Raw genomic sequence first — 25,298 nt, 5'->3', positions numbered from 1 at the left:
GCTTCCAACTTAGAACGGACCGAAGGGGCGGAAACAAGGACAAAGACATCTTGAACTTCTTTTCCTATTTTTCTTTTTTTTCCTATTTTTGCATCATCGTTCCGCAGTGGAGTAAATGGGGGTAAAAGAGACTGTTCATCAACTTGACCTCGAAAGACCAAGTGAAAGGAACAGAGACACGAACTTCACTGCCGTGTTTACTTTTTTCAACCTTTTTCTTATTTTTTCCTACCTTCTCATATGTTCACTTCTATTTTTATTTTTATTTTTTCAAAATGTTATTTTGCGTGATTTGTAGCGAATCCTTCCTTTCATGGTGTCACGGCAAACAAGGTCCTGTATGTTCCCAGGGCCAAGGCGAGTTGGAAGAGTGCCCTGGGAATACGCTGGCCATACAAATGCAGGATAATTATGAAGTGTTGAAAACGATAGTCTAACCTTTTTCCATAGTCTAGCAAAGGAACTGTACTCCATACTCAGAGAATATCATCATCATCCCTCGTAAGAGGGGGGACATTGAACTGCACTTGTCACTTTAGTGGTTACTGAACTTTGAACGACGAAAACAGAATAAGAAGAAAAATAAACTATTGACTGTGGACGTATTTGAAATGAGGGCCCAAAACAGTAACTTAGTCGTGCCTCCAGTGGAAGGGCGCCCACGGTTCCCTGGAAGGAGATGCTACAAGCTGTCTTTCAAGGCCGTCATATGTATATGCATTGTGATTATTCTAGTATTTTTATCGTTAACTATTAGAACTGCATTTTTTATTATTGGTGCACGAAGCGTCCCAATGTCTGTGCATCCACCAGGTAATGAACATCTGGGGCCCACAAAAGCACTCAGACCTTATATTGTCATCTCTGTTCTAAGAAAAACTGATGATAAAGCAAACGATTTACAGTTGAATGTAATTAGCAGTAATATGTATACACTTGAAGTAATGAATGGTAAGAAAGGCTGGAGACAGGGTCAGCACGGAATGAATGATAACATAGCACTGTCCATGGCACGCACCCATACAGTGAGTGCACACAAACAAGAGCAAGTGTCAATGGCTACGAAACCGCAGGCCAAACCAACTGAAAGAGAGAAATCACCTGTGGAACAAGCAGCTCCAGAAAGCAGGGAGCAATGTGAGAAACCGAATCGAAGTGAAATAGCAAAATCACTCAATAGAACAGAGGAAGCAACGAAAGAACTCACTGAGAAAACACATGCGTTAGTTGAGTATGTATTTCCACTCATACTTAGAGCAAAGAAGCTACATGAGGAGCTGAGCAAGACAACCACCACAACTGTGATAGCGAGCATGCCAGCTCCGACGCCAGAAGTGACTACCGAGTTTACGACACAGCCACCTGTTGGAAGGATGATAAACCACATGCGGTGGAAGGAGGTCTACAAAAGAATGCAGAAGGGAAGGAAAAGAAGCGCAAAACCTCCCCCTATTACTTCAGGGCAGGAACTGAAACCTGCCCCTCCAAGGATAACACCCGAGAGTCTGCCGGAACGAAAGAGCACTACAGACGCATTCAGAGACATAGTGATAGCCAACCACAGAAAAACGCTAAGGATCAAGAGAAGTCCATATGAAACCGATAACGAGTTAAACGATTACTCGGACAGCATGGCCCATCTTGGAAACAACATATGGTACCAGCACATGAAGGAAGTTGGACGAAGACAATCAGAAGGAGAATGTTTCGTCTGTGCACTCCTGCCATACAGCATGGGCAAGTCCAAAATCTTTGTGGCTGTGGAAATAGATGTCCCCATAGCACACTGCATGTCACATGTGGCAATGTGTAACACCAGAGGACAATTCATGGGGAGAGACGCCTCGTTGATATGGGCCAACGAAAAGGACTACCCTGATGAAGACGGATATGTCCAGGACATCAAGACAAGAAACAGGGCACACACCAAGAATCATGTGATTAGATATGAGAACCCAGACGTCAAAGGATCAGGAATAAGGTGGGAAATAAACTCAAGACTGAACGTCCAAGGGAAAATGACAGAAGAAGCACAAATATGGAAGAACTGAGGCCAAATGCAGATATGGGGATCAGTTGTTTCCCCCGATGGTTGGGAAGAAGGAGTTGTAATCTGCCGAGTTTGGATGGTCCTTGGAGCCTGACAAGAAGCCATAGAAAACTCGCAAAGACTGTGTAAACCAATCTGGCCAAAATTGGTAAAGCAGTTACGTGCAAATAGTACCGCTGGAAAACCCGAAACTGTGCTTTAGAAGTAATGGCACGAGGAAAATGGGGGAGAATCAAAACTGTGGGCAAATATACGAAGCCCCAGGGATGTCACAAGGGACCGCAGTCCTGATGGACCACTATTGGGCATGTGGATCCAAAGCCTACATAAGACTACCGAGGAACTGGGGGGGCATATGCACACTGGTAAACGTCCACGTTCCTGCACTAGTGATCCCAAAAAATTAACTGAATTTGGACAGTTTCCCGAAAGCAGACGCTCAACTGAGGAAAAGGAGGTCTGTGGAACTGATGTCAAGGATAAAGAGAGAGAATTACTTCACCGCCAAATCAGAGGTCGCATTTTATGCCATTCCCTATGAACACATGCTCTTTAGCCTAACTTCATCCGTATTTACAACAATACTTTTGCAGCACATCCAGGTTGGTGCAAATACCAAGTGGTTGCAGATACGAGATGGGAGTTACTGCAGACCATCAATACCACCATAAAAGGGTTCAACGCAATCAAGGAAGAACTGAGAGCAGTCAGACTGATGACCCTCCAGAACAGATGTGTGCTTGACATTATCACCACAATGGATGGAGGTGTTTGCGCAAAAATTGGAGAATCATGTTGCACATTTATACCATCACACAACGAAGAAAATGGAACCCTCACAGAGGCCATAGACATGTTAACAACCCTAAAAAGCCGATGACCGATGAGACAGATGAAGTGGACAACGACAGCTGGTTTGGGAACCTATTCTCATGGGTCCCACAATGGATGGCAGATATATTCAAGTTTCTGGGAGCTTTGCTAGCAATGGTGCTGCTAGAAGTCTGTGTTATCAAGATAATGATCACACAGTGCCAGAAAACAGCAAAGAAGACCATTGGGATGAAAATTATGGTCGATGTCGAGCCAGGCTGGAAGCCCAGAGACCTGACAGATGAGGAGATAAAGGACTTTGTGAAGGCCAGTGAATTTGCACAAGAAGGAACTAAATTCACTTATCCCAAGAAACGAAGAAGGTACAAAGGCAAATGGATTTACTGCAGTCCAAATGGACAATGCCAGTTGATGACCTGGAACAAAGATGAGCATGTGAGAACAGCAGGAAGCTTGAAAAGGGTGTTAAAGATATGGACACCAAAATTGCATACTTTCACGCCTTCTTGTGTAAACCCAAGAGACGATGAGCAAGAATCTGAGGAACCAAAGAAACTGAATATAAAGGAGGAAGTAGGAGTGGTTGATGAACCGACCAGAGGGGGGAGTGTAGAGGAGGTCCCAGATATGACCTGCAACCCTTCCCCCCATTGCGAGTTGCCAGTAAGGTACTCGCCGGGGTACGTGACGTATGAGGAGCAAATGAACCAACAGAGAGCCGCACTGGGACTCTGCCCCTTGTACGTAAGGATATCAATACCGGTTGAAGCAGCCATAACGCGACAACCCTGGGCAGCACGATACCCTATCAGACAGCCATACCAGCCACTGATACGAAATGAGGAATACCTGCACACGGTCCACGAGTAGACCCCTAAAGCCTTAATGGAAGGCCAATGAAAATAAACCAAGGGCCCGAGCAGCCCCGAGAACAAACAGAATTGGCTACTGAAAGTATGAATGCCAGTACTAGTAACTGCAAGGATAATGATAAAGGATGCAGGGGAGAGACACTGTTAAAAGGTAAGAGAATGGTGCCATAAGACAAGATGGAAGCAACCGCCCTGTTGAATGTGTGTAAATAAGCTTGAAATGCAAGATGCTAAGAAATCAATACTGCTTGCAATGCTTAGTAGAAGAAGTAGAGCAGCAAGCGGCAACCATATATCTACCTCAATACTGCACAATGTACATGTGCGACTCCATTTTGTGAAAGCAGAAATGTACCCAGGCGGCCAAAGGCCTGACAGGCCGAGTTTAGAAACCCAGCAAAGACCAGAGAAGGAGCGGAATCGAAACTTAACAAAGAAAGGCTTATGCCGGGGAGATCGAGGTCAACCAGAGAAGGGGAGGTGAGCATGAGCTCATAAGACTCCAACTACAGAGAATACCAGCCCGCCCGTGAAGGTTAAGATAAGAGAGGCCCATGCAGGTGGCCAAGCGCACACAGAATTAAATGCACAAAAGGTTGGAAACTGAAGCAGATTCACGGTGGACCAGCACGTGACCAGACAGGCGCGAAGATGTACCACCGCCTGATGTCATCCAGAACTAGAGGATGCCATAACTTTTCCTGATAAGAGACTACAGATCCGAGACCACACCCAGCCAACTAATTGACACATAGCCCTAAAACACTGGTTGATGGAAGGGAGGAAGGGTGAATCTTGGGACACTAGGCACCTGGGTGTCTACTCTGCATGCTGCTAATTAAAATGGAGATTTATGTTTAGGGGTGTAACTTGCCCAATCACAAGGGACCCTGTAATCTAGGGTCCTATATACACTGTAACCAATGAGACGTCGTACTTATAGTGACTTCAATCACGTGTGTTGTAGAGGGAAGGGCGTAGACGCCCACCCAATAAGAATTATCCAATCCACTTGCGTTATTTCCATATACAGATATAGCACCTATACTTAAGTTACCTTTCCCAACCAAATGTAGTGCATGATGATTTTTTGTAGAATTAGACGTCAATGATGACGGATTTTGCCCATAAAAGAGGCTGTTTGACTAAAGTTCGAGGAAGTCGGGGTGAGGCAGGTGTTGGTGATGCTGCTGATTTCCATCTGCTGATGTATGTATCATTAAACGGCCTTCCCTTTGCCAATTTACTGAGTCCTGATTATTGAAGCTTGCCTGAGTATGTGAATCCTGCACTTTGTCCTCACATGGTGCAGCTATCATGCATTACTAGTTTTCGAGGGTGAGTACTGACCAATGGGCCCGTCAGTAATTTCCTCTCCTCGTCAACACACCATTAGATTGAGAGCTGCCAGCTCAGGAAGTGCCAGGAAGTGAAGGTTTTGGGCGTGGCAGAGAGCATGATTCATGTCAAACACTGAGGGCCTGATTCTAAACTTGTGAAAAAATGTAATGTGGACGCTGACATTGTCCACTGCCATACCAGGCAGGAGTTGAATACGCTGAAGGTGAGATACCTATCGGCACCAAAAATGGGGGCAGAGAAAGCCAAGGGGAGAACAAGATGAGTAAACCCCACCATTACGCGAAACTGGATGGACAAGCCTGTGAATGTGAGCACAAAGTCGAAAGAGAAGTCTGAAACAACAGGTGCAGCTCCAGTGGGGACTGAGAGCGAGACACCCACAGATGTGAAGATAAAAACAATGCATGATGAGCCAGTTGTAAAGAAGATCTCTAATGGTCAAGAGGGAAAGCTGCCTCGTGAGACTATGATGAAATTCCAGAAAGATATAGACTATAAAGAAGGTAGAAAGTTGTGGGCAGAACCCTGAAAGAAATAATAAACTGTCAAAATACTGAATGTTGGAAGCTAATGGAACGGTTGTTGTCTTACCCACTGCATGCTGGGTGGGAATGTGACTCTTCAAGTCTAGGACTGCCATTTGCTTATAATTACTGCTTGCTGGGAATGGGAATTTTATGACACAACAGGACGCTTCACATTCTATGGCATTACAGGAGGCTTCATATTATGCATTACAATCTTTACCTCTGAACCACAGCAGCAAAGAAAAAAACTTTTACAAACAAAAAAGTTTAAATAACAGAACTAAATACAGTTCACAGTCAATGTAAGGGGAGCTCACCAATCCAACATGGAGGACAGGTCATGCCCTGCAGGTGACCAATGGGCAGGGACCCTCCTCTACATAGGTCCTTTACTTTAATCCCAACTCCTCTTTCTTTGTTGCTGATCCCACAGCTAAGTCACTCCTTCTAGTCCTTTCATACTGTTTGCCTTTGCTATTTTGTTTCATTGTGTTACTTTCTCTTGTGGAACGTTCGCTTAGCCTAGCGTCCTCTTGTGTGAAAGTGTACTATTTTTAATAACAGTTTGTCAACACATATATTTTGTCAGGCAGTCTTTAGTTGTTTAAACGCACCCGTGCTGTTGCCTCAGAGCTTCTGTTCCTCTCAGATGCCCGCTGCACGCGCCGTGCCTTTGAAACCCTCGCTTCATGCGATAGCGGGCGGGTATTGTTTGTTTGTTTACTGCGAATAGCAGGCCCATGTTAGAACACTCAGCCCAGCATGTTCTTTTTTGTTTTGTTCCCTTATCAGTGACACACACAACCTGTTAAAAAGCTTGGCTTCAGGTCCGTAGAGCATCAGTGCAGTTTAAATTGGTACAAAAGTAAATTCTTGCATGCTGCTCACATGTTTGTTTACGCTTGGTTTCCCTTATTATCAGTGACACGTGCGGCCTGTTAAGAAGCTAGGCTTCAGGCCCGAAGCACGTCACTGTAATTTTGTACTGGATACAGAGTGAATTTATTGCACGCTACTCACGCGTTTGTTTGTTTTAGCTTGGTTTCCCTCATTATCAGTGACGCGCTTTGGGGAGGGGGCATATTTACATATATATATATAATTTATTTTTAATGGATTTTAGGAAGTGGTTAGGGAGCTGGGCCCGATATCACAAGGTCTTGAGTTTGAATTATCCATGGAGCCTCTCAATATTATTAGTTTATATTAATTTATTTATGTTATTTCAATGTATTAATGTGTTTATGGTTCAGGTGTACCGCCCACCCCTGCCCCAGGTGCAAGCTTTCAGAAGCTTTGCTTCGGGTTTCGCACACAGTGGGGGGGGGGGGTTGTAAGGGCAACATTAGGTCTTGGAAGCAAGACCACATAGTACAACAGGGGTGCAAATGCTGTACCCGCGCTTAGAAACCCAAATCGTATGGGTATTAAGCTTGTTTTAAGAAGATAATAAATGTATTTATATCATTATGGCATTTTTTTTTCTGGAAGATTATCGGCACAGCTGGTTCGTCTTGCTATAGGCATACCACGACCTGCTCTACTTCAGGCTTTGCCTGAATTATAGTGCAAGTTTATCACCTTGTGTGCTGCTGAGTGCCACACCCTGCTAGGGTGAGCAGCTTAGATGTGCACTTGCGCAGTATGTTTTTTCCTATGTTTCCTCTGTTACGGCGAGAATATGAGCCGTGTTGGGGAACATTAACCCTTACCTGCTAGGTTTGTGGTTGTATATTAAGTGTAAATGATAAAAGTTTTTTCCTTCTGATAAAAGTGAGAGCTAGGATACTAGCCATTGGTACCGCAGTCAGTCTTCATTGGACACTGTTTGGTCAATCCTTATTTTCCTCACTAGTCTTAGTCTTAGCCTTAGGGGCATACAAAACAGACTTTCCAATTAGGATTTTCTTCTTTCCAGATCAAGCTCCCTTTAGGTACATTAGCATGTTCAATCATGTTACAGGACAACTCAGTCCGTTCCTCCTCACTCGCCTCCCCAGCCCCCATGGTAAGGGGTCAGAAAGGCGACTCGGAGTAATACCGGCAGTCACTGTCTATCCCTTCTTGCATCTGATATATGTTTCCGCAGTTCCTGTTTCTTCTATTGATAACTCAGTGGTTGTGGTTTTTTTGCCTCCGAAAAGGAGCAGGATAAACTTACATCTCCCATTTTCCTCCACAAAAAAAGGGGGGTAACATTATTCATCATCTTTTCTTTATAAGGGTGTCCCTCTTCCAGGAATCGACCTCTTCATGGTATCCTTTTGGTCCCTAATAAATGGGACAGGCCCCAATAAAGCGGGTGGATAAGGCCTTGAGGAATTGTCAAGGCAAGTTATAGAATGTGTTGGGTCAGGTCACCCAGACCTTGGTACTACCTTTGCCGGTCGATGTGCGAGTCCTGAGGGGCTGGACTCTAGGTTTGCCTGCTCTGCATCACTAAACGCCTTCATTTTTACAGAATGGTGTAAGTCCTTTCCCATGTCACTTCATCCCAATTGGTCATTAGACAAGGTTGCTTTCATTAAGATCTTTGCCCCTCAAGGGAATAGAGCCTGCTCCTTTGGCTGTTTTTTCCCAGCATTCTACCCATCCTCAACAAGGCGCATCAAGAGGTGCACACAATTGCTCCTCTGCTTGAGGGGCTTGAACACAATTTTTGGGGTCCATTGGAGAGTAGTGCCGACAGGGGTCCTGCTAGACCTAGAGTACCTCCTGTAATGTCTCATGTGCTGGCCAGGTTTTTCTTGGGGGCGTTCACCTCAAATTCCAGGGGTTTGGTAAGGCAAGCATAATTTTATAGTGTGGAGGTCAGTGCCCTCATTTTTTGAAGGGACGGTGGTACCAGCGTCCTTCATGTTTTCTCACTTGTGAACGCGATAACTGTGCTCCCGCCACATGAGGGTGTGGGGGAGGGCTTTTACCCAATAATTGACTTGCAAATTCTAACATCTTTTTGTTACGTCTCTAAAATGGGAGGGTTTATTATACTAATTGGCTACCTTCTCCCAGCGGATTGTATGATCAAGTTATACTTCAAGGATGACTGCCAGGTGGTTCCTGTTTTTCCTCCTCATCAGGAGTTTCCTCTTCAGTTCCACTGATGGGCTCGCACTTAACAATGTCCCTCCTTTTTGCACTAGCCTTTACCATCAGCCCTGGTGCTTCACCAAGTTAATGAAGCTAATGATAACTCACCTCAGTTCCAAGGAGTTTCGGATAATATTTTTTCTTTTATGGCAGTTAGCGGTGTCCCTTCTACAATCATGAGGGGTCATTACGACCCAGGCGTTAACCATGGCGCTATTAGCGCCATGGTTGATGCCGGTATTTTACCGATTGCGCCATGGTGGATGGTAGAATTACCTCCCCATTCCAAGGTTGGTGGGGCGGTAATTCCCCATTCACCATTGGCCCTTCCCCATTCCTATTTTTGCCCCCATAGAGCTCAATGGGAATGGGGAAGGTGGTAATTACGGTACCGCAAATTGCGGTACCGTAATTACCTCGAAAGTCCCTTTGCTGGTTCCTTCCTTAATGGCTGGTAAAACCAGCCGTTAAGGTGGGGACCCGCAAAGGGACCTCGTAATTAGGCGGTAAGGGGTTAATGGCGCTGCCACCTTTTACGGCGCCGTTAACCCCTTACCGCCTGGGTCGTAATGAGCCCCATGGGGTTGTTTTTGGTTATAAATACAAGAGATTAAAGCTCTGCATCTTTATCCTTTCGGATGACAGACTCTCCTTCGTAAGGAAGTAATCCATCTTGCCCCCTTGAAAGGGAGGTTTCCCTCAGTTAGCTTGGATGGGTAGATAATCAGTTCCATCCGTGTCATTGTTCCAAACATCTTCGCGAGATTCTGTCTTTTTCACAGTTAGGTTTCTCTTCCCTGAGGTCATCTTGGAGCTCCTTCAGTGGCTCAGCCTCAATAAGGCCTGGAACGGCACGGCTATTTTTACAGTTCCCTCTCCGGATGTATTTCTGGAGTCAGATACCAGCAGGAACAACATAATGATAGACAGCGCTCTTTCTTGGCCAAGATCTTGTACTTTTGGGTTCTGATTTAGTGGTCTTTTTCCCTTGTGCCTTATATGCTTAGTTTCCCCGACTCTACAGTTAGAATGTGGACCCCAGTGCACTGCCTTCAGATTGTTTCCTCTGGGATTGGTCAGTTCCTTTTGGTGTGTTTTTTCTCCTTTGACATGATAGCAAGAGTTACGAGTTCAGCTGCGCAAGCAGACGACAAAGCTAGCGTTGGCCTTCTCGGGGGTGGTTCCCGGCCATATAGGAATTTATGGTGGATTTTACTTGTATCGTCCCTCTCCACAAGTGAGCTATCTCTGTCCCGACAGTTTTTTCTCTTTTGAGCGGTACTTGAGGGATTTCTCTCTTATTTATTAGAGCATTTTTCATCTATTCCTGGGGCTTCCGTGGGTTTTCGAAGTACTCTATCCGTGTCATCAAGGACTTCAGGGCAGCCAGTAACAAGTCAGGGTTCCTTTCAGCTTGCATTTGCTGGGTTAGTAGATGTGTGGCTCAATTTTTCACTTCTGTTTCTCCCTTATAATAGAGATAGGTAGTTTCTATTGGAGTTTGTTTAGAAAGGGTAACATTACATGTCAATGATTGCATTTAACTGCCACTATCTCAACGAGACTTGGTGTCATTCAGGGTGAAAACAGTGGATAGGCAGTGCTTGGTGCGCAGGACCTTCAAGTCCATTGGCATTGTGGTCCCACCTGAGCTAGGTGTTTTCTTATAGGGGACGTTTACATCGTATTTTATTAGTGCATTTTTGTCTTTCTAATGATGGATTCTGTGCTACAACTGTTTTCCAAGTTATCCATGTTGTTTTTTCTTTCCTCTTAAGATGTTTTTTTTTCCGGTATCAGGCCATTGGATATGGAAAGTTTAATGTTTTCTCCCTGGGGGAGTGGGGGGGGGGCACTTTTCTTTATTGCCAGAAGGGGTAAGCGTATGGTTTCCTCCATCTATTATTGGTTCTTCAGTTAAAGGTGCTATGGTATTTAGGATGTTCTTCTAGGGGAGAGAAGAAATTATCAAGCAGCTGATTTGTTGAGGGAATTATCTTTAGAGTATTTGTAGTTTGTCATAAGTGTATTGATCATGTTGGGGTTAATTTGATGCAAGGGCTTTAAACTTGCATAATATGAAGCCTCCTGTCATGCCATAGAATGGTTAATCCCCCTCACTGACGTGAGAGGGGGTTTAAATTCTATTAAAGACAGGAGGCGAGTATTATACCACCCACCCACCCACTCTGTTTTCTGTTTTATTCCACCCACCCACCCAGTTCTGTTTCATGTTGTTTCAGCTTTCGGGTGAAAGATCCTACCCAGAAGAGTTCATTGTAATGTCTGGTTGCAGAGATTTTCAGATCCCTCCAGGGTTTCTGGATCCCTTTTCTCCGCGCTTCGCAGTTGGATCATTGCAGTGGACGTCTAGTGCAAGACAGCTGCAGAAAGAGGAGTTGAGATTAAAGTAAAGGACATATATAGAGGAGGGTCCCTGCCCATTGGTCACTTGCAGGGCATGACCTGTTGTCCATGTTGGATTGGGGAGCTGCCCTTACATTGACTGTGAACTTATTTAGTTCTGTTATTTACATTTTTTTGTTTGTAAAAGTTTTTTCTTTGCTTCTGTGGTTCAGAAGTAAAGATTGTAATGCATAATACTCCCCTCCTGTCTTTAATAGAATCTAAACCCCCTCTCATGTTAGAGAGGGGAATTAACCATTATGCATATCTTCTTTACTTCTGACAACCACAGCAGCAAAGTAAACACTTTTACAAACAAAAAAAGTTTGATCCTCAAAACTTAAACAAGTTTAAAGTTAGTGTATGGGGAACGCCCCAATCCAACATGGAGGACAGGTCATGCCCTGTATATGTCCAATGAGCAGTGACCCACCCCCATAAAAGTCCCTTACTCCAACTTCAACTCCTCTTTCTTTGCTGCTGACACCACAAGCTAAGTCACTCCTTTCAGTTGTGTCTTGCTGTTAGCCAGTAGTCAGTTAATGAGCATTGTAGCATGTATTATATTGGTGTTCGACGAGGCCGCCGCACTCACGGCGTGCTGCAGGGTGGGCTAGGTGAGAAGCAGTGGAGAAAAGGAGCAGGTTACACCTCCTGCAGCAGAGTTGGGTTTCATACCCTGCAGCAGAGAGTAGGGCCGCAGCAGCAGTGAACCCAGCAGTAGATCGCGTAGAAGACACCCAGCAGAACACGTCGAGTGTCCTGCTGCCGCGACAGAGAGGAGACCCGCTACCCAACCCTGCGAGGCAGCCGTGTCATAACAAGGAAGCCCGCGAACAAGGAGAACGCCGCCGAGGAAACCCAGAAGAGAGGAGGAGCCTACGCCACAGCGCAGATAGTCCGGAAGAGCAGTAGGAGACGCCATGTGAGACCAGAAGCCGGGAAAGGAAAGGAGAAGCTGGGAAAGACCGTGGCAGCCCACTAGAGGGGAGAAACAGGTGACGGTAAGCGGCCCTGCCCTCCCTCACTGCTGCGCGCTGACGAATGCCACTCAAGGACACCGCCTGCAAACATCCTGCGTTTCTTTCTAGAACACTTGTGCGAGTGCCTACACAAGAGAAAAACAATAAGAAAATTACACAAAGGAAAATGAAAGATTAGAGAGTACTGGCAGTACAGCCTCATCACCGATCAAGCCACGCAGCTAGACCTCAGTGCCCCACGACTGAAAGCAGTACCCACAGAACATGTGGTAAAAACTCCTGAGCCGGCCCAGAACTGCCACCACTAAACAAAGGGCAACACCAGAACGTGACCCGCCTTGAATACCGCCAACAACCCCAACAGAGTGGAGGTCAAGCGTAAACATACGTCACTCGCCCCGAACCAACGGATCATCACGCCAAGAGTAAAACAGACCAGGATCACCACAAGAGAAGAGTGGCAGCCCGCGCATGCTCACCACACCCGCAGAAAACCGCAAATTGAGGAACGATGACTGACCAGGCGCAAGCAGCCACTGATGCAGGTGCACTACTCAAAGCCAACATGGGTCCCACATCTCACGCCAGTCTCATGAGATGCCCCAACCCATTTACCCTCAACCCACACCACGACCAAGGACAAAGGTGGGAGGAATGGGTTGAAGAATTTGAGGACTTTGTAGGTGCCATAGGGAACCAAGACCCACCCAATAAAAAAATCAACATATTCATGAACGTGGCAGGAAAGGAGATAAAGAACATAATAAGGACAATATCAGCACAAGAAAGAATCACATATCAGTGCCTCCTTGCCGTCGTCAATGGCAAACTAGTGGTGACCCCTAGCAGAGACTACGAGCGCTATGCCTTCAACCAATGCACCCAGCTAGCCCACAAATCCATTGGCGAGTTCGTCATCCGCCTCCAAAGGAAAATTCTGAAATGTGACTTTGCCAATTTCAACAATGACGAATCGATATGCTTACGGATAATAAAAGGATGCATTTCATCACTATTTAGAAAGCACCTTCTGAAGAAACCACTCTCCTTCCAAGAGATCCTCGACTTGGCAAAGGTATATGAACGAGTAGACATCCAAGCCGCAGCCATCGAGAACCCTAAAAAAACAGACACAATTGCAGCCCTGACACCGTACCCAAGATACCCTGGCCCTCAAGGAAGGCAAACCTTCAGAAGCCCACAACAACGGCCCCAGAGCGACAAACAATGCTACCAATGCGGGTTGAATACCCCCACAGAGGGCCATGCCCTGCAATTGGCCAAAGATGCATGCGTTGCGGCCAAGAAAACCACTTCCAGGCCATGTGCAAGGAGAAGCTCCCGGAAGCTGGATCGTTTCGAAAACCTCCAACACAAGACACTGGACGACACCCAGAACAGTCGAGGGAACCATACGACCGATGACCCTTTGAAATAGGAATGACCTGCCCGACGGTGCCCACCCCTTGCCCAATACAGTCAGAGCACTAGGGAGCCTCCACATTTAACCCGACAGGAAGCCACACAAACTATAGGAATACCAACACCACTTCAAGCAGCAAACTGCCGCTGACGACAATGCCTATGCCAGAGGGCATGCGGCATCCCACGAACAAGAGGGGAACGTGACTGCCACCACATCGAACTACGACCCCTACAATAACTCACCACCAAGAACACTAATTGCAGTGGACGAATACCCACTGTACCTACAAGACCGCTATGACAAAGAATATGTCAGACTCCTCAGTGCATCCGTGGACAACATGCCAGCCCCCAGAGTAACAGTGCAAATGGGAGAAACGCAGAACCAGTTCGTCGTTGACACAGGGGCCACCGTCAATGTGATGAATGAAGAGCTACACCACACAATAGCAGCCCTCTACCCCCTACACAAATCACACATGCACATCTTTCAATGGGGTGTATCACTGTCACTAACATCCAAAGGTCAGTTGCTCTGCGACCTGTCCCACAGAGGTATCATGGTACCAACGGCCATACATGTCATACAGAGCCTGTCAGTTGGGCAATACCTCCTCAGCTACCGGACGCCAGAGCCCTGGCACTCATCAACCTTGACTACGATCCAACAGAGGTAATAAAAGGATACCCACCGGACAGGCAGGAAGTAGAATCGATGACCCATCGACCCATCCTCCTGGCGACCCTCAAAGCCTGCTTCCCCAAGCTATTCGAAGATGTAGGAATGCTCAAGGACTCAGTCATTAAGCTACACATTGACCTAACGATCACCCCTGTCCCCCAACATCCATGCAAAGTTGGCTTTCACCTCCAGGCCCAGGTGACCAGAGAACTGCAACTCCTTCTACAAAACAACATCATCGATAAGGTTAACGGACCCATAGCCTGGGTATCCCCCCTCGTTGTCGTCCCCAAAGACAACGGGCAACCGCGCCTGTGCCTCTATATGTGCATCCCCAACACAGCCATACAGAGGGAGAGGCACCCGGGACCGAGCATAGAGCATATGCTTGTCAGACTAAATCAGGCCACCCACTTTTCCAAATTGGATCAAAACCAGGGATACCACCAGCTCGTCATAGACCCGGGCCTCCAGACCAATAACCACTTTTGTTACCCATGGAGGGTTATTCTGATATAAACGGTCCAATTTCGGAATATCCTCGGCGGCTGAGATCTTCCAAGAGACCATAAGGAAACTAATATGACCATACGGAAACTAATATAACCAGAAGTCAACGCCTTGAACTACAGCGCCTCATCCTCATATTTGGGAAATCTCAGGAACAACACGACAAGGTGCTCCTCACCATATGCAAAATCCTACACAACACTGGCCTAACACTCAACGGACCCAAGTGTGACATCAATAAAACCAGCCTGCGATTGTTTGGGCACATTTTCTCAGAAAGGGGCATTATGGCTGACACAGAAAAGATTAAAGCCATCACCAACCTCCATGTCCCCACGAACATTGCCGAACTGAGATCATTCCTAGAGATGGCTGGGTACTGCGCCTGATACCTCCCAAACTACACCACCACCACTGACTCCCTCAGGGCCCTACTAAAGAAAGGCTCAGCTTTCATATGGAATGCACAATGCCAAGCAGCCTTCCAGGAGATCAAAAAAAGTCTGGCCAATCACCGACAACTGGCCTACTTTAACCCAAGATGGGACACCATCATCACCGTCGACGCTAGCCCAGTGGGCCTCGGTGCCATCCTAGCTCAAACCAACCCGGAGGACAGCACCCGACATGCAGTCATCGCATATGCTAGCAGGGCCCTGTCCCCCACTGAAAAAGCCTACTCACAGGCAGAACGGGAGAGCCTGGCAGCAGTATGGGCCTGTGAAAAATTCCATCACTTTGTAATCGGCAGAGGCTTCACATTGGTCACGGACCACCAAGCATTGCTATCTATGTTCGGGAACCCCAAGATGAAGATGCCCCCCCCGGATTGAGAGGTGGGGCATAAGACTCCAAGAATATGACTACACCATCATACATAAACCGGGTGCAGATGCCAACCCTGCCAACTACTTGTCACTACTGCCAACACTGATAACTCACCGATCTGTGAAGCGGAGGAATACATCGCTCATCTATCCACCAACGCCATGCCCCCCACCATCTCGACAGAGGAGTTTGTGGCCAGAAGCAGGGCTGACCCCACCATCAAGGCAGCAATGGACCTCACTAGCAAGAACAAGTGGAAACATCTACACGGGAAAGGTACCAGAGGGAGGGAAGTTGACAAGAAAGACCCAGCAAACGTAGCCAAAATACAAACAGAACTAGTGGCCACAGAACAAGGAATACTTCTGAGAGGCAGCCGACTAGTAGCTCCAAAAGACCTCTGGAGGAAACTAGTGGCCATAGCTCATGAAGGACACAGAGGAATTGAAAACACCAAGAAAATCCTAAGAAATCACATATGTTTCCCCTACATGGACATAATAGTAGAAGATATCCTAGCCCACTGTGAGCCCTGCCAGAAAGCGGCAAAGAAAACAAGCCCGAGCCCAATACAATCGACGCCACTACCCGAGCGACCATGGTAAAGAGTTGCAATAGACTTCTACGGGCCCCTCGAAGAAGGAGGACACCTACTCCTGGCGATTGATGAGTACTCATGCTTCCCATTCATCAAACAAGAACTGTCAACGTCATTCTACGAAGTAGCACCAATAATAGACGAACTGTTCAGCGAATGGGCATACCTGCCACAGTAAAGACAGACAATGGACCCCCGTTTCAGGGGGTGTGAATTAAAAAAACTAGCGGACCACTTAGGCTTCCACCACCAGAAGATCACCCTGCTATGGCCCCAAGCCAATGGGATGGTGTAACGAGTTATAGCCACCATCAAACTGACAAGACAAAAGGCCCTCCTAGACCAACCGCCACACCAACAGGCGATCCATCACATGCTCAGGAGCTATAGAAACACTCCGCAAGACGCGACGGGCCACACGCCAGCAGAATTTATGATGAAGTACAAACCCCGAACCCGCATACCCCAATGGGATGACTACACCCCGGAGCAGGACGTGGCCATACGGGAGCGAGACGCAGAGAAAAAAAGACAAGCGAAAGAGTGGGCCGACAAGAAGAGGAAAGCAAAGGAACAACAGCTTGAAGTAGGACAGACCCTCCTCGTACAGCAGAGACAACTCAAGAAAACTGACACTCGCTACAGTCCAGAACCACGAGTGATCACCAGCATCAAGGGGCCCATGGTGACGGCCACAGGAGAGCTTGGCGACATAACACGAAACACGTTGTTCCTTAGAAAACTGTACTTAGAGGACTCAGAATCACCAGACGCATCGACAGAAGAGCCAAAGTGTGTATAAGCCGGGAGCCCGCCAACCGAGACAGTCGGAGAGACACAGGAATCCCCAGGCATACCTCAAAGGACTCTGCGAAGACCCCAGAGGATCATCAAGCAAATGTAGACCACAGACTTCCTTGTTAAGCACAGCGGAGATGTTGTGGGTGAATAGAGCAGCTGGCCCTTTAAGGAAAGAAGAGCACGCTAGGGGTGGAGGGAGCGGGAGGAGGGAGGAAGGGGAGAGGCGAGGCGAGGGAAAAGGGTTCAGTTTGGAGTTGGAGAAATAAAGGGAAGGTTGGACCTGTGCCCGGCTCCTGTTTATTCATGTGTACGTGCAGCGTTTGACTTGGGGCCTGCACCAGAGGCCAACAGTAGTCACTCTAGGAATTTTCTATTACGTTTATTTTGTGTTTGTAACTGTGGAATGTCCGCCGCTTCATTTTGCGGTTCATTTGAGTTTAAGGCTTGACGCACGCAAGCCTGTCAGAAGCATCAGCTTCAGGCTCGGCGTGTGCGAGCCCCTCTTAGGGCCTCATTACGACCCAGGCGGTAAGTTACCGCCTGGGCCGTACCTTTACCGCCATGGCGTAAACTACGTTTACGCCATGGTGGTTGGCGGACTTACCGCCCCATTCCGAGGTTGGCGGGGCGGTAAGTCCCCATTAACCCATTTACCCTTCCCCATTCCCATTTTTGCCCCATAGGGCATAATGGGAGTGGGGAAGGCGTTAATTACGCCACCGTAAATTACGGTGGCGTAATTAACAACATGGTCCCTTAGCACCATGGATTTTAACACCTGCTAAAAGCAGGTGTTAAATCCTCGATGGCGCTAAGGGACCTCGGAATCAGGCGGTAAGGGTCGGCGCTGTTTACGCCGCCGTAAACCCCTTACCGCCTGGGTCCTAATGAGGCCCTTAGTATTTGTATTTCTATATGCACAGCAATTTTTGCTGTGTTCCTGCTTGCGTCGGGCCTGCTTGTAAATTTTTGCTTCAGGCCCGGCGCTCGCTCGTGGGGGCCTCCCTCTTTACTGGGACCGCCCTTGCTGTGTGTTTATTGTTTGTACTTGCAGCGATTTTTGCCCGCTTTCCTGCTCGCGCATGTGTTTAAGCTTTGCTTCAGGCCCAACGCTCGAAGGGTTTCCTCCCTCTTTCCTTGGCCCACCCGCACGTTGTGCAAGTTTTGCCCGCATTCCTCCTCGCGCTCGGGCCCGTGTGTAAGCTTTTGCTTCAGGCCCGGCATTCACAGGGTTTTTTCTCCCCCCTTCCTGGTCACGTGGGGATGTTTCTTAATATTTTTCCACATTTTTTTTTCTTAATTATTTTCTAATATTTTCTCATGAAACTGCCTGCCCATGGTGGGTGTATTAAATGGCCTGCTCGGCTTCAGGCTTGCCTAAGGAAAAATGTGGAAGATACTTTCTCGTATGTTGCTTACTGCCACATACTGCTAGGGTAGCAGCTGCATACTTCGCCTGCTCGGTGTGTCTGTGTTTCGGCTAATAATGAGACCATGTTATGATTTTATTAACCCTTGCCTGCTCAGCAGTATATATATATATATATAAATATATATATATATATATACTTATTTCATATACTACTCATATAAAATGTATACATCTACTTGGTATATATGTTTACATTTTTTTCTGGAGTTTGCCGTCATGTGCTCTGAATGCTAGCACTCAGGTTAGGACTTCTAATAAAAGGGAAATGTCGGGAGAAAAAGTGGTTAACAGACCTACAGGACAGTCTTCCTGCCTAGTAGTGCTCTGTGGCTCAGGGGAAACTGATTACATAGCACAGAGAGTAGAGAACTCGCTTTGACATCTGTGGAAAGCCTGTTGAGGCAGGTTTGAATATCGGCAGGGCCAAACTCAGTTGTACATCCTTCCAAGGGAGCTCCACACACCGGGGTGGTCGCGTTTTTTTATATATAAATGTGTTATTGACTGTCCTCAGTTATGCTTTAGCCATAATTAAATCCCTGATTTTCACCCTTCCCTGGAAGTTTTTTCTTCCATTTCAGTTCAAGTTCCCCGTAATGCACTAGGCATGTTCGAGGACAACTCAGTCCATTCACTTCCCCTACTCATGTCTTCTCTGGGAAAGAGTCAAAAGCGTTGGGGGCAGGGTTCCCTACAGTCCCAGTATGTTGCCTATTAGTGAAGTAGCTCCCGCTACTGCCTCTACAGTCACTTTCTTTCATTTACAGATAGTTCAGAGTTCTCTGGCTCACCTCCAAAGGTGCAGGAGAAAGTTAGACCCTGGTTCTCTTTTCTCTCCCTAAGGACCTGGGCCTTACTGTTAGTGGGATTCCTTTTCTTTGACCTAGATCTATCCAGCGCTAGGTCCACTGATTGACACCCCTCGGATGCAATATCATCCTTCTTGAATCATTGGGTCAGACACCCCTTGCCTAAACCGGACAGAAGCAAATTGCGTTTTGAATACCCTTGGCTGTTGGGTCCAGATAAGATGGCCCTCGCTCCAGAAATAGACCAGGCCATACTATAATTTACATAAGGTCTGGAGAAACTGTCAGTGCAAGTTGCGAGAGGGTCCGCTGGCCCAAAATGTTGAACTACCAGAAGAGGAAGCCCTGTCTTATACCCCGAATGACGTAAAGGTCTTGTGAGGCCTGTTTTAAAGAACAGTGCCTGCTCGGCAAAGCCAATACCTCCATCTCTAATGAGGGGTGTAGGTTCCTCCTCATGCGACTTGATTACAAGCTGGCAGACATGGCAGAAAAGGAGGTGGGCCCTACGGCCCAAGGCAGTTTGTTGGTGACTCATCTCCCCAGGAGGAGGTATTCCAATAGCTCAACAAGTAGAGCATGGGGCCAACAGCAACAACATGCAGGGTACAAGTACATATTTTACGGTCTGCACACAATTATTGCCTAAGGGGAGGTTACGTCCTCAGATCCCTGGGTGTTGCAGACAGGGAAGGGATTTTTTCTAATTGAATTGTGTCTTCCCCTTCGCCCCCCCCGACCCTTTTCCCCCCTGTTCAACTTCCTTGGGTTTATGGTTTATTTCCCCAGTGTTCGACAAGGTCAAACAGGGTTTAATGGATGCAGAGTCCTGAGACCTCCTTTTTTCAAAAAGGGCAGTGGTCCCAATGTCCTTCACAGTCTCTCAGTTTTCTCAATGTACCTGGTGGTCCCTGTCTTCCTCCCCACTAGGATCTTTTTTTCTTCAGTTCTATGGGGGTCTCGCAATTGGCAGTTTTGCCTCCTGTCCGTGAGTCCTTTTGTCTGCCCTGGTGCTTCACCAAGGGGATGAAGCCGGTAGTGGATCACCTTAGATCCAAAGGGATCCGCATATTAAATTACTTAGATGACGTATTTCTGTTAGCTCAGGGCTCCCAGATTTTTCTGACTCATCTGGAGTGAACTCTGTCCCTTCTACAAACATTGGGGGTTTGTTATTAATGTCAAGAAGTACATATGGTACTTTACGGAATATTTTGAGTTTCTGGCCTTCAATATAAATTTAAGCTCTGATTGTTTCTCCTTCCGGATGGCAGGCTCTCCAAGTTAAGAAGGGAATCCATCTTCTCCTCAGGAAAGGGAGGGTCGCCCTCAGGCAGTTAGCCAAGGTTGTGGGGTGTTGTCAGCCCCCTTCCAAGCTATCTTCCCGGCCCATTTCAGGGCACTGCAACGCCCCATGACTAAAACATCTTTGTAGGTGTCTGTCTTTTAGCTGTAGTCACAGAGGGTAGGTTAGAGCTCCATTGGTGGCTCAGGTACAGGGATGCCTGATAGGGTAGTGCAATTTTGAGTCCCTCTCCGGGTGTCATTCTGAAGTCAAAAGGCCAACAGAGAGGGATGGGGGCCAAGATAGGTCAGATTTCCATAATGGAAAGTGGATCGATTAATAGCTTCTGCAAATTATTATTTGTCTGGAGCTTTTGGCAGGCTCTTTTATGGTCATGAGCCTTCTCAAGGTTCAGGAGATTGGCTGTTTCGTCCTCTGGATAGACAATGTATCGGTGATTGGATGGATCAATCATTGGGGGAAACCAGGTCCTAGGCCCTAGCAGTCCTAACAAGCGTATCCTTGAATTTCCGTCTAGATCTGGGCATTGTGTTGAAAACAGAATATTATCAGGGGGTTAGCATGGCTGTTGTGGGTTGGAACTCCAGTCACCTCCTTGACTGGAGCGTCAGGATGTTGGACAGGGCTTTGTTAGCTAAGATCTTGGCTCTTTGCGGTCTGATTAAGTGCATATCTTTACCTTGAGACCCATCTGCCAGGTTCCACGGTTTTACAAGTAGAGACCGGATCTCAATGTGCTAGCATCTGAAACTTTTTCCAGGTTGGATCGTGTTCCTCCCTCCCGGGGCCCCCTTTTTTGTATGCTTTCCTCCATTTGCCATGATTGCCAGAGTACTAGTCAAAGTGTGCCGACAGGTGCCAACACTGGTTTTTTAGTAACCCTCTGTTTTGGCCCTCCCAAGTATGGTTCCCAGCACCTTCTGGATTGGCAATGGGTTCTCCTCATCTTTTCCTCTCCACCCAAGGCTTCAGTCAGACCCGACACAGTTCCCCCACATGCAGTCCTTCTGGGTCTCTTCTCCCTTATGGCTTGGAGGTTTTTCAGCTCTTCCTGGGGCTTCCAGGGGCTTTATGAGGACTCTATATGTGTCATCAAGGACTTCTGGGCAGCCTCTTCCAAGTCTGTTTTTTTTTTTCTTCAGCATGTAGCCGTTGGGTTAGCTCAGGTGGCTCATCACTTCCATCCCATTCATACCCCTTTACTGGTGGTGGTTAGTTTTCTGGTGAAATTGCAGAGACGATAAGGCTTACACGGCTATAAATGGGTTTAGATCTGTAATTTCAGCGGGGAATGTTTGGTTAAATGTGAGTTAGTGGGTAGGCACTTCTTGGTGCATGGGGTCCTCAGTTTAATTAGCATCAAGGTTCCACCTACGGCTGAACATTTTATTTTATGAGATGTTCATATAGTTTTCAAACTGTTCCGAGACTGGCCTTCTAGGGAAGGTTTGTCTTTGCAACAACTGTGTTTTCCAGGTTAGATATGCTGTTTATGCCTTGTTTCTGTTGATGGGTTGTGATATCAGATCATTGGATGAGGGCAACAAATGTTTACCCCTCAGGGGGTCACGTTCTATATTCTAGGAGAACTAAGTGTTTCATTGCTCCATTTTCTTCTCAAACCTTTCCGGAGGATTATAAGATATGTGTGATTTAGTGTTTGGAATGTTTTTAATTGAAGTAGAGATTTACTCCTTCCTAATACCTCTCAGCTGCTGATTTCCTATAGAGAACCCCATACTGGTGTTCCCTGCCACTTTAGCAAGATGGGTTAAGGGAGTTATGCGGAAGGCTGAAAGGTATATATCCTCCTTTGGTTTTCTCCGTTTGGGGTGCCATGGCTTCTAAGCCATTTTTCCTGTGGGTAGTGTGGGAAACATTTCGAAAAGCAGCTGATTTGTCTAGAGATAACTTTCAAAATATGTTAATAGCAGGAATATTGTTTATGTTGAGATTAATGTGATGCAAGGGATTTGAACTTGCATAATATGAAGCCTCCTGTCGTGTCATAGAAAGATTAATCCCCCTCTCTAATGTAAGAGGGGGTTTAGATTCTATTAAAGACAGGAGGCGAGTATTATCCCACCCTTTTTTGTTTGTTGTTCTTACAGCTCCAGGGTGGATTAATGTGGTCAGAAGGATATCGTCGTAGTTCATGTTGTGGGAAGATGGAGATTCCTTCACTTTTCGTTTGGATCCTTTTCTCTGTGCCACGCCGAAGATCTTTGCAGTGGGCGTCTAATGCAAGACAGCTGCAGAAAGAGGAGTTGAGTAAGGGACTTTTATGGGTGTGGGTCACTGCTCATTGGACATCTACAGGGCATGACCTGTCGTCCATGTTGGATTGGGGAGTTCCACATACACTAACTTTAAACTTATTTAAGTTTTGTGGTTCAAACTTTTTTGTTTGCAAATGTTTTTTCTCTGCTGCTGTGGTTGTCAGAAGTAAAGAAGATATGCATGATACTCACCTCCTGTCTTTAATAGAATTTTAACCCCCTCTCACGTTAGTGAGAGGGATTAAGCATTCTAAAAGACCACAGCAGACTGGATTGTGATTTGTCCAAAACGCTGAGTGCCAAGAAGGGGCAAAGCCAGAACAGTTGATAGCCTAAACCAATGTATGCTGGAGTAGAAAGCCATAAAGCCCAGACTATACTAACAACCACTGCATCATGGGAAAGAGAAGTAAACCTGAGAGCAGCTTGAATTGTGATTTGTCCCAAGACAGCATGCTGGGAAATAGACTTACAGCCCAGAACTGTTACTAGTGAAAGCACAGAGTGAACTGACTCACCAGTGGACCGTCTCAATGTATGTATGCAGCTTCTACAAGGGAAAGAGCCCAAAGCTGACCCTTATCCAAAATAACCATATATTAGGACGGAGAATCCTACACGCCAAAGCAACTTGTATTACTGAAAGCTGGAAAGGTCCGTTTTAAATCCCAAGCTGAACTTCAATTGCTTGAAGACATTGCACTGTGGGAAGGAATGAGAACACACAATACAACAGAAACCTGCCGAGAGAAAGCTGGTGTCGAAGACAAGAGCCAACACTGTTTGTTTTGTTTGTTTGTTTATTATTTATTTATTGAGCGCGCCAGACCCGATGTTATAAGGGCGCAGGCATTAGGAAGTCATACAACTTGGTGCACAGGTTACATTGGTTACAAAAGTATCAGAAAAAACATCTAATCTAGCAAATATGCAATATATGTACATACAGTAAGCAATGGTAAATAAATACAGACAGTCTATATATAGCAAGATGTACAATTATTCAGAGGTATGGTCAGGTTCTGCAATTTTATTTATCCTCATTCTCTAAGAGACAAAAAATCAGATTTTGCCTAAATTTAGTAAAGGTTTGGTCCATTCTGAGTGTTGTGGGTAGTGAGTTCCACAGTTGAGCTGCTTTGACTGGGAAGCTGGTACCCCCAATAGTGGATAGTTTAAAACAAGGCACCTGTAGGCAATTGGAATGCACTAGTCTCGTGGGACTAGTAGATGATTTTCTAGAAAATCTTTCTGTTAGTTATCGTGTGCTTTATTTATTATTTATGTTTAGGAATTTATGGATAATGGATGGTGTTTTTAGTTTGATTTTCTCATGTGTGGAAAGCCACTTGTACTTCCTTCTAGTCTCAGAAATATGTTCTTTCCTAGAAATACTGAGTGCAGCTCTAAGGGCGTTGTTTTGGAGTATCTGTATTTCATTAATAATATGTTTGTTGGCTCCAATGTATAAGGCATTGCAATAATCTAATGTGGAAATAAATAGGGCTCTGGCTAGGATCATACAGCTGTTGGAGGAAAGGAATTGTTTACCGGCTCTAATCAGTTTGCATGTGTATGCTGTATAGGAGGCTAGAGTGTTTATCTGTTTAGTGAATGTTAGGGTAGAATCTAAGTAAAAACCTAAAGTTTTTACTTCCTTGGCAACCTTAATAAGATTCACATTGATGATGAACGATGAGTATTCCGTGCCAAGTCTAGTGAGAAGAGATGCATATCCAAGGATGAGAAGTTCTGTTTTGTCATCATTCAAACAGAGGCCATGCATGGCCATCCAAGCCTGAACGATACTGTATATTCTATTCACCAATGCTAAATCTGTGCTGTAGTCTCCAATAAGTGGTAGGAGGATCTGGGTATCGTCTGCATAATTAGTGTAGGTGATACCCAGATGGTCCAAATCATCAAACAGGGGCTTGGTGAAGATATTATACAGGGTTTGAGAGACACAAGAACCCTGGGGCACCCTGCAGGTAATGGGGATGGGATCCGCAGCTGCAGAAGGCGAGAAAACCCTCATGGTTCGGTCACTGAGGAATGATTGTATCCACGCTATTGCCTCGCTGGAGAAATGGGCAGCTGAGTCCAAGTGGCTACATAAGACATTATGGTCCACTAAATAGAAAGCGGCCGACAGGTCAAGGAGGAGGAGTAATGCAAGTTTACCATTGTCTCTTAATTTGTCTATTTGGGCAGATCAATGAGTGCTGTTTCTGTGCCATGTAATGATCGGAAACCAGATTGACAGGAGCCTAATAGTTGGTTAAGTTCTAGGAAGTTCTGGATTTGGATGTATGCAACCTTGTCTAAAATTTTCAACAGGAATGGCACAGTGGTAATTGGCCTGTTGTTTGTCGGAATAGAGGGGTCTAACGTTTGCTTCTTAAGGAGTGGGAATACCCAGGATTCCTTAAGGTTGCTAGGTAACGTGCCAGATGTAAAAGAGGCATTAATAAGCTTGGTAATGAAGGGTGCTAGATCCATAG

The sequence above is a fragment of the Ambystoma mexicanum genome, chromosome 6p, assembly GCF_040938575.1.
Source record: "Ambystoma mexicanum isolate Mex_15411 chromosome 6p, UKY_AmexF1_1, whole genome shotgun sequence".
Classification (NCBI taxonomy): domain Eukaryota; kingdom Metazoa; phylum Chordata; class Amphibia; order Caudata; family Ambystomatidae; genus Ambystoma; species Ambystoma mexicanum.
This window is presented reverse-complemented; position numbering follows the sequence as displayed.